This window comes from Salmo salar, chromosome 07, assembly GCF_965601325.2.
Source record: "Salmo salar chromosome 07, fSalSal1, whole genome shotgun sequence".
Lineage (NCBI taxonomy): Eukaryota > Metazoa > Chordata > Actinopteri > Salmoniformes > Salmonidae > Salmo > Salmo salar.
Window position 1 is genome coordinate 25,867,124 of NC_138297.1, and position 10,686 is coordinate 25,877,809.

The following is a 10,686-nucleotide window of genomic DNA, read 5'->3' on the forward strand; positions in this document are numbered from 1 at the left end:
CGCACACGCACACACGCACACACACACACACACCACACACACACACACACACACACACACACACACACACACCAACTGAGCCAGACATGTCTTAAACACTTTGTGAATTTGTGTGACATTTACTATGACTTATTAATAAATAAACACTTTTGATAAAGCCAAAAACGTGCATATAGTTTAATTGTTTAAATTCTATTGATGGTACATACCTCATCTGAAGGAGTGTTTTTGCAGATGTCTCAAACAAACCACATCTCATACCTGATACAGCCACCAATTGTTAACCTAACCTAAATAAATAATGGGAAGAATGTTAGAATAGTTACATATTGAACGTAACATCCCAATCTGAAAACAAAGGCCAGAGTGGTAGCCTATAAAATCTATGCTATATACAATCTAGAACTATAGATCAATGAATAAAGCCCTCTTTAAGCTGGACTCAATCTGTATCGCTGAAGCGTTATACACTGCTCAAAAAAATAAAGGGAACACTTAAACAACACAATGTAACTCCAAGTCAATCACACTTCTGTGAAATCAAACTGTCCACTTAGGAAGCAACACTGATTGACAATACATTTCACATGCTGTTGTGCAAATGGAATAGACAACAGGTGGAAATTATAGGCAATTAGCAAGACACCCCCAATAAAGGAGTGGTTCTGCAGGTGGGGACCACAGACCACTTCTCAGTTCCTATGCTTCCTGGCTGATGTTTTGGTCACTTTTGAATGCTGGCGGTGCTTTCACTCTAGTGGTAGCATGAGACGGAGTCTACAACCCACACAAGTGGCTCAGGTAGTGCAGCTCATCCAGGATGGCACATCAATGCGAGCTGTGGCAAGAAGGTTTGCTGTGTCTGTCAGCGTAGTGTCCAGAGCATGGAGGCGCTACCAGGAGACAGGCCAGTACATCAGGAGACGTGGAGGAGGTCGTAGGAGTGCAACAACCCAGCAGCAGGACCGCTACTTCCGCCTTTGTGCAAGGAGGAGCAGGAGGAGCACTGCAAAATGACCTCCAGCGGGCCACAAATGTGCATGTGTCTGCTCAAACGGTCAGAAACAGACTCCATGAGGGTGGTATGAGGGCCCGACGTCCACAGGTGGGGGTTGTGCTTACAGCCCAACACCGTGCAGGACGTTTGGCATTTGCCAGAGAACACCAAGATTGGCAAATTCGCCACTGGCGCCCTGTGCTCTTCACAGATGAAAGCAGACGTGACGTGGCAGACGTGACAGAGTCTGGAGACGCCGTGGAGAACGTTCTGCTGCCTGCAACATCCTCCAGCATGAGCGGTTTGGCGGTGGGTCAATCATGGTGTGGGGTGGCATTTCTTTGGGGGGCCGCACAGCCCTCCATGTGCTCGCCAGAGGTAGCCTGACTGCCATTAGGTACCGATTTGAGATCCTCAGACCCCTTGTGAGACCAAATGCTGGTGCGGTTGGCCCTGGGTTCCTCCTAATGCAAGACAATGCTAGACCTCATGTGGCTGGAGTGTGTCAGCAGTTCCTGCAAGAGGAAGGCATTGATGTTATAGACTGGCCCGCCAGTTCCCCAGACCTGAATCCAATTGAGCACATCTGGGACATCATGTCTCGCTCCATCCACCAACGCCACGTTGCACCACAGACTGTCCAGGAGTTGGCGGATGCTTTAGTCCAGGTCTGGGAGGAGATCCCTCAGGAAACCATCCGCCACCTCATCAGGAGCATGCCCAGGCGTTGTAGGGAGATCATACAGGCACTTGGAGGCCACACACACTACTGAGCCTCATTTTGACTTGTTTTAAGGACATTACATCAAAGTTGGATCAGCCTGTTGTGTGGTTTTCCACTTTAATTTTGAGTGTGACTCCAAATCCAGACCTCCATGGGTTGATAAATTGGATTTCCATTGACTATTTTTGTGTGATTTTGTTGTCAGCACATTCAACTATGTAAAGAAAAAAGTATTTAATAAGATTATTTCTTTCATTCAGATCTAGGATGTGTTGTTTAAGTGTTCCCTTTATTTTTTTGAGCAGTATATCTTTCGCAATCGAAATGTAAGAGTAATTTCTGACTGAGCTGACCTATGCAGAGTTTTACTGTGAAAGCAGTCTGACTATGCAACATTGCCTTTTAAGTTTGAATCACACTAACGCTGAACTTAAGTGATTTAGATTGAATCTAGCCCTTTTTTTTCACTGACTTCCTGCCTGAGGCTGATAGGCTGACCACTGACGTGGGTGAGAGCACATATCTTCTATTTACGCTTTGGGCCCATATACAATAACAAACCGAACCCTCATATCGCTTAGCCGAGCTAGATCTTATCTCTGGCACTTGCAGAGGTCTCCTCATTCAAGTCAATCACTAACGGTTCCTTTTGTTTGACATGAGTGTGTGTGTATAAAATTAAGTGAGTGGTTTCCATAAGGTGAATTCTATCCAAGGTTAAAAAAGCAGGCCCAAACAAACACACAGTGTCACACAGAAGACAGGGCAGGAAACCGTAGTGAACCCACAGGATTCAATGACAAAGTCCAGATTTCAGTTTCCCCCTCAGCTAATTCCACTGACTGACACTACAGTAGAGAGGCGTAGGCCCACCCAATCAGATTGAGCAAAAACATTAAAAATACAAATAATAATGCTCTTTACTTTGTGTTCCAAACGGGACATTATTTGTTTTTTTACCCAAACATGCAAACACCTATAGATATTCATAGCAAGCGGTGCACTGGGTTAGTCAGATTTGATGAAATATAACAGAACGGAAAAACTGGAATGACATTCACTCCCATGGGGTGGGTTGCCAAAAATAACCAAAATCCACACCTTCAATAAGCCACAAACTCAGCAAAAAAAGAAACGTCACTTTTTCAGGACCCTGTCTTTCAAAGATAATTCATAAAAATCCAAATAACTTCACAGATCTTCATTGTAAAGGGTTTAAACACTGTTTCCCAATGAACAATTAATGAATTAATGAACATGCACCCTGTGGAACGGTCATTAAGACACTTACAGACGGTAGGCAATTGAGGTCACAGTTATGGAAACTTAGGACACTAAAGAGGCCTTTCTACTGACTCTGAAAAACACCAAAAGAAAGATGCCCAGGGTCCCTGCACATCTGCGTGAACGTGCCTTAGGCGTGCTGCAGGAGGCATGAGGACTTCAGATATGGCCAGGGCAATAAATTGCAATGTCCGTACTGTGAGACACCTAAGACAGCGCTACAGGGAGACAGGACAGACAGCTGATCGTCCTCGCAGTGGCAGACCACGTGTAACAACACCTGCACAGGATCGGTACATCCGAACATCACACCTGCGGGACAGGTACAGGACAGCAACAACAACTGCCTGAGATACACCAGGAACGCACAATCCCTCCATCAGTGCTCAGACTGTCCGCAATAGACTGAGAGAGGCTGGACTGAGGGCTTGAAGGCCTGTTGTAAGGCAGGTCCTCACTAGACATCACCGGCAACAACGTCGCCTATGGGCACAAACCCACCGTCGCTGGACCAGACAGGACTGGCAAAAAGTGCTCTTCACTGACGAGTCACGGTTTTGTCTCACCAGGGGTGATGGTCGGATTCGTGTTTATCATCGAAGGAATGAGCGTTACACCGAGGCCTGTACTCTGGAGCGGGATCGATTTGGAGGTGGAGGGTCCGTCATGGTCTGGGGCAGTGTGTCACAGCATCATCGGACTGAGCTTGTTGTCATTGCAGGCAATCTCAACACTGTGCGTTACAGGGAAGACATCCTCCTCCCTCATGTGGTACCCTTCCTGCAGGCTAATCCTGACATGACCCTCCAGCATGACAATGCCACCAACCATACTGCTTGTTCTGTGCGTGATTTCCTGTAAGGCAGAAATATCAGTGTTCTGCCATGGCCAGCGAAGAGCCCGGATCTCAAAACCCATTGAGCACGTCTGGGACCTGTTGGATCTGAGGGTGAGGGCTAGGGCCATTCGCCCCAGAAATGTCCGGAAACTTGCTGGAAGAGTGGAGTAACATCTCACAGCAAGAACTGGCAAATCTGGTGCAGTCCATGAGGAGGAGATGCACTGCAGTACTTAATGCAGCTGGTGGCCACACCAGATACTGACTGTTACTTTTGATTTTGACCCACCCTTTGTTCAGGGACACATTCTTCAATTTCTGTTAGTCACATGTCTGTGGAACTTGTTCAGTTTATGTCTCAGTTGTTGAATCTTATGTTCATGCAAATATTTACACGTTAAGTTTGCTGAAAATAAACGCAGTTGACAGTGAGAGGACGTTTCTTTTTTGCTGAGTTTATGACTGCATTGAGGCATATGTCACAGTGCTTCTATGGCTATATGCACCATTCCACTGCCTATTTAAATTGGTTCATTTAGCAAACAAGACAGCTCATAATCCAGTGCCTTTATCACAGTCAACACACCTATATTTTAGCATTAGAAATGCTACATTTTCTCTCAGCCTCATGGCAAAATGTGTAGAATAGCAGGAGATGACCTATAAAACTGCAAATTTTCATTTCTGTCCCATTATAAAATGTTTAGCATTGCAAGGGATTTGCTTTAAAACAGCCACATTTTGCCTAGCCTCATGACAAAATGTGTAGAACAGCATGAGATTAGCTATAAAATGGCAAACGCTTCTCTTTTTTGGAGGGGGCCCACCCACCAACACATTTCTGGCTGTGCATTCTCTGAGAGTATAGGAATGGATAACCAGTAATCGTTTTTTTGCATCCATGATTGATCGAACACAATCAGGAGACTTACGCACATATCACCGTGGGGGACAATGAAGTAACAAGGCCGCTCATATTTCAAAAACACCAAACATATATCCACCAATCTAGAAAAATCCCGGTCCCGCAAGTGAGAGAAGGAATGTCAGTGTGTCCCATCCTGTGGCCCTGGGTGAAGAGGTCAACGAGGACGGAGGAAAGCTGGACAGAATGGAGGACATCCTGCTTCCACAGGAAGCCGCATCCGCCGTCCACGCCACCCACTGAGGGTATAATAAGAACTGGAGAATGCGTCCAAGATGTCCGCCCGTTGTTTTCAAGGAAATTTACTCACGTTCGCATATGCTGATTCATGGACCGTCTATATCCAGGTTGCATCCGGTGTATAAGAACCATCACATGCGCACTAGCACTGAGTGTAGCAGCGACGACGTCATCACGTCATCCAAAAAACATGACAGACATTGGATAAATATAAAATGTTAATATCTTCGGCTGTGAATGATTAAAAAAAGTATTTAAAAAAAGAATAAATCAGCCTGAGTGACAATTATATGAATAATTCAATAGATGTTTTGTGCAGAAAGATGATCGCTAAAGTGTCTTATTAGGAATTTTCAAATCTGACCTCTACGTGGCTTTACATGGAAATGGTCTTTCTAGGCCAGGTGTCAGTTAAACTGCAGTACCGAAGCGAAACTGTAGCTTCTAGACCGGAACCCTGGCCCCTTGACTCCACCTTGATCTGATGGCCACAGATGGCCGTGACCGTACACTCACACCCCACCAACACAATGCTGGCTCAAGGGACTAGTGTGATCATCATGTTGTTGGACTAATGATGGGAAAATCTAGAAAGCCTTTGAAGCTATTTTTGACCAAGCTATTGTTGGTCACCGACTATGAATTAAGCTATTATTCATTTATAATTACTAAGATAGGATCAGTGAAATATAGATTGTCGTGTGGATACATACAGCGCCTTGCAAAATTATCAATATCCCTCGGATTTCTTGGCATTTTATTGTTACAAAGTGGGATTGAAACGGATTTAGTCGTAATTTTTTTGTCAATCTACTCAAAATACTCTATAATGTGAAAGTGGAAGAAAACTGATATTTTTGAAAAGATTAACAAGAATGTGAGAACTAAAATAGTAGTTGCAAGTATTCAGCCCCTTTGTTCAGGCAAGTCTAAATTAGTTCAGGAGTAAAATGTGGCTTAAAATGTCTTAATAAATTACATGGATTCACTCTTGTTGAAATAATACAGTTCAAGTCGGAAGTTTACATACACTTAGGTTGGAGTCATTACAACTTGTTTTTCAACCACTCCACAAATTTCTTGTTAACAAACTATAGTTTTGGCAAGTCGATTAGGACATCTACTTTGTGCATGACACAATTACTTTTTCCAACAATTGTTTACAGACAGATTATTTCACTTATAATTCACTGTATCACAATTCCAGTGGGTCAGAAGTTTACATACACTAAGTTGACTGTGCCTTTAAACAGCTTGGAAAATTCCAGAAAATTATGTCATGGCTTTAGAAGCTTCTGATAGGCTAATTGACATCATTTGAGTCAATTGGAGGTGTACCTGTGGATGTATTTCAAGGCCTACCTTCAAACTCAGTGCCTCTTTGCTTGACATCATGGGAAAATCAATAGAAATCAGCCAAGACCTCAGAAAAAAAATTGTAGACCTCCACAAGTCTGGCTCATCCTTGGGAGCAATTTCCAAACGCCTGAAGGTACCACGTTCATCTGTACAAACAATAGTACGCAAGTATGAACACCATGGGACCACGCAGCCATCATACCACTCAGGAAGGAGACGCGTTCTGTCTCCTAGAGATGAACGTACTTTGGTGCGAAAAGTGCAAATCAACCTTGTGAAGATGCTGGAGGAAACAGGTACAAATGTATGACCATCGTTATGTTTGGAGGAAAAAGGGGGAGGCTTGCAAGCCGAAGAACACCATCCCAACCGTGAAGCACGGGGGTGGCAGCATCATGTTGTGGGGGTGCTTTGCTGCAGGAGGGACTGGTGCACTTCACAGAATAGATGGCATCATGAGGCAGGAAAATGATGTGGATATATTGAAGCAACAGCTCAAGACATCAGTTAGGAAGTTAAAGCTCGGTCGCAAATGGGTCTTCCAAATGAACAATGACCCCAAGCATACTTCCAAGTTGTGGCAAAATGGCTTAAGGACAACAAAGTCAAGGTATTGGAGTGGCCATCACAAAGCCCTGACCTCAATCCTATAGAAAATGTGTGGGCAGAACTGAAAAAACGTCTGCGAGCAAGGAGGCCTACAAACCTGACTCAGTTACACCAGCTCTGTCAGGAGGAATGGGCCAAAATTCACCCAACTTATTGTGGGAAGCTGGTGGAAGGCTACATGAAATGTTTGACCCAAGTTAAACAATGTAAAGGCTATGTTACCAAATACTAATTGAGTGTATGTAAACTTCTGACCCACTGGGAATGTGATGAAAGAAATAAAACCTGAAATAAATCATTCTCTACTATTATTCTGACATTTCACATTCTTAAAATAAAGTAGTGATCCTAACTGACCTAAGACAGGGAATGTTTACTAGGATTAAATGTCAGGAATTGTGAAAACTGAGTTTAAATGTATTTGGCTAAGGTGTATGTAAACTTCCGACTTCAACTGTACATGTTGACATGATAACCCTTCCTCTGTCCCCCATACATACAACATCTGTTAAGGTCCCTCAGTCAAGTATTGAATTTCAAGCACAGATTCAACTATGAAGACCAGGAAGCACTTTTTGAAAGCCTCATAAAGAAGGGCAGTGATTGGTAGATGGGTAACAATAACAAATCATATATCTTATACATATTTAAACACGGTCAAGTTAATAGTTATGCTGTGGATTGGGATATAATTACTTCCCTGTAGCTCAGTTGGTAGAGCATGGTGTTTGCAACGCCAGGGTTGTGGGTTTGATTCCCACGGGGGGTCAGCACAGAAATAAAATGTATGAAATGTATGCATTCACTACTGTAAGTTGCTCTGGATAAGAGCGTCTGCTAAATGACTAAAATGTAAAAATGTAATGTTCCAAGGGGGAAATTGTTTTTGACACACAATTATATATAAAACCACCCAGACACATCAAGATACAGTCGTCCTTCTGAACTGAGCTGCAGGACAGGAATGAAACTGCTCAGGGATGTTACCATGAGGCCAGTGGTGATTTTAAAACAGTTACAGAGTTCAATGGCTGTGATGACAGAGTGAAAAGAAGAATACAAATATACAGAACTCAAATATTCAAAATCTTGTATCCAACAAGACACTAAAGTAATACTGCAACTACAATGGAATACACCTTTTGGCCTAAATGCAAAGCCTTATGTTTGGGACAAATCCAACACAACACATCTCCGATTAACTGCCTCATTTTCAAGCATGGTGGTGGCTGCATCATACAGTGGGCTCCTCAGAGGAGGAAGAGGATGACCATCCTCTTCAGTGAAATAGAAATAGTGAAACATAAAAAAAGTTATCCTTTTTAGATAAAACTATACTAAATGCTGTATATTCACGTCACCAAATAATTGATTAAAACACACTGTTTTGCAATGAAGGTCTACAGTAGCCTCAACAGTAGCTGCCACCCCCGTGCTTCACGGTTGGGATGGTGTTCTTTGGCTTGCAAGCCTCCCCCTTTTCCTCCAAACATAACGATGTTCATTATGGCCAAACAGTTCTATTTTTGTTTCATCAGACCAGAGGACATTTCTCAAAAAAGTACAATCTTTGTCCCCATATGCAGTTGAAAACCGTAGTCTGGCTTTTTTATGGCGGTTTTGGAGCAGTGGCTTCTTCCTTGCTGAGCGGCCTTTCAGGTTATGTCGATATAGGACTCATTTTACTGTGGATATAGATACTTTTGTACCTGTTTCCTCCAGCATCTTCACAAGGTTGATTTGCACTTTTCGCACCAAAGTACGTTCATCTCTAGGAGACTTCTTCTATTTTACGCTGCTGCTACTCTCTGTTTATCATATATGCATAGTCACTTTAACTATACATTCATGTACATACTACCTCAATTGGGCCGACCAACCAGTGCTCCCGCACATTGGCTAACCGGGCTATCTGCATTGTGTCCCACCCACCACCCGCCAACCCCTCTTTTACGCTACTGCTACTCTCTGTTCATCATATATGCATAGTCACTTTAACCATATCTACATGTACATACTACCTCAATAAGCCTGACTAACCGGTGTCTGTATATAGCCTCACTACTTTTTTAGCCTCGCTACTGTATATAGCCTGTCTTTTTATTTCTTTACTTACCTATTGTTCACCTAATACCTTTTTTGCACTATTGGTTAGAGCCTGTAAGTAAGCATTTCCCTGTAAAGTCTACACCTGTTGTATTTGGCGCACGTGACAAATAAACTTGGATTTGATTTGGCTGATTTCTTTTGATTTTCCCATGATGTCAAGCAAAGAGGCACTGAGTTTGAAGGTAGGCCTTGAAATACATCCACAGGTACACCTCCAATTGACTCAAAGGATGTCAATTAGCCTATCAGAAGCTTCTAAAGCCATGACATCATTTTCTGGAATTTTCCAAGCTGTTTAAAGGCGCAGTCAACTTAGTGTATGTAAACTTCTGACCCACTGGAATTGTGATACAGTGAATTATAAGTGAAATAATCTGTCTGTAAACAATTGTTGGAAAAAGTAATTGTGTCATGCACAAGGTAGATGTCCTAACCGACTTGCCAAAACTATAGTTTGTTAACAAGAAATTTGTGGAGTGGTTGAAAAACGAGTTTTAATGACTCCAACCTAAGTGTATGTAAACTTCCGACTTCAACTGTATGTAAATTTTATATTTCTAAAAACCAGTTTTTGCTTTGTCATTATGTGGTATTGTGTGTAGATTGATGAGGGTTATTTTAGAATAAGGCTGTAACCTAACAAAATGTGGAAAAAGTCAAGGGGTCTTAATACTTTCCAAAGGCACTGTATGTTGTAAAGTTTCATTCATAGGCTAGGTTGTAGCAATCTCATGATGGGTACAGGGAAACTTTGAGTATCATGTAGTAGCCTAAACCTGTCGATGTTACATTGAGCTGGGTGAATGGAATATGAATGACTGTCATCCAATATGCTGTAAAAGAAATAAGGCCAAGCTCATCAAAAAAATGATCATACTCCCTCACCTTAAACGTCACCAACCACCACTGGCATCATGATATGGGTATGCTTGACATCAGCAAATACTGGAGAGTTTTTCAAGATAAAGAGGAACGAGATGGAGCTAAACACAGACAAAATCATTGAGGAAAACCTGCATCGGTCTGCTTTACACCATACAATAGGAGATGAATTCACCTTTCAGTAGGAAAATAACCTACAACGCAAGGCCAAATCTACACTGGAGTTGCTTAACAGTACATGTCTTCTATGGAGGTTCCACAAGACTATTGAGAAAGAGCTGACTGGACAGACAAAACAAAATGCCACTATCACATGTAAACACTGCAATTACCCAATCAACCAGTGATCGGTTTCAAGCTTGATTATATTCCCTGCCACAGACGCAACGACAGTTTGTTTTAGAAGCTATTTTCTCCATTGCTTACTTCTTCTTCTCTCACTCCCTCTCCAGCACACACTCTCTTTCAGCAACACTTCTGATTGAATTGCGTCAACCACATCCCTCTCTTCCACCCTCCTCCCGTCCCATCTACTCATTCATCTTCCGCTTCTTCTTACATAATCCAACATTTAAAAAGGTAAACCACAGGCCGCATAGGACGCAAACACATCTGTAAGTCAGGCTCTTGGGTTGTAGTGGTAGAAGATGGTACTGATAAGGCATTTTCTTCTTTCTTGGTTCGGATAAGCATTATATAAGCTAGCCAAAAACATGAAC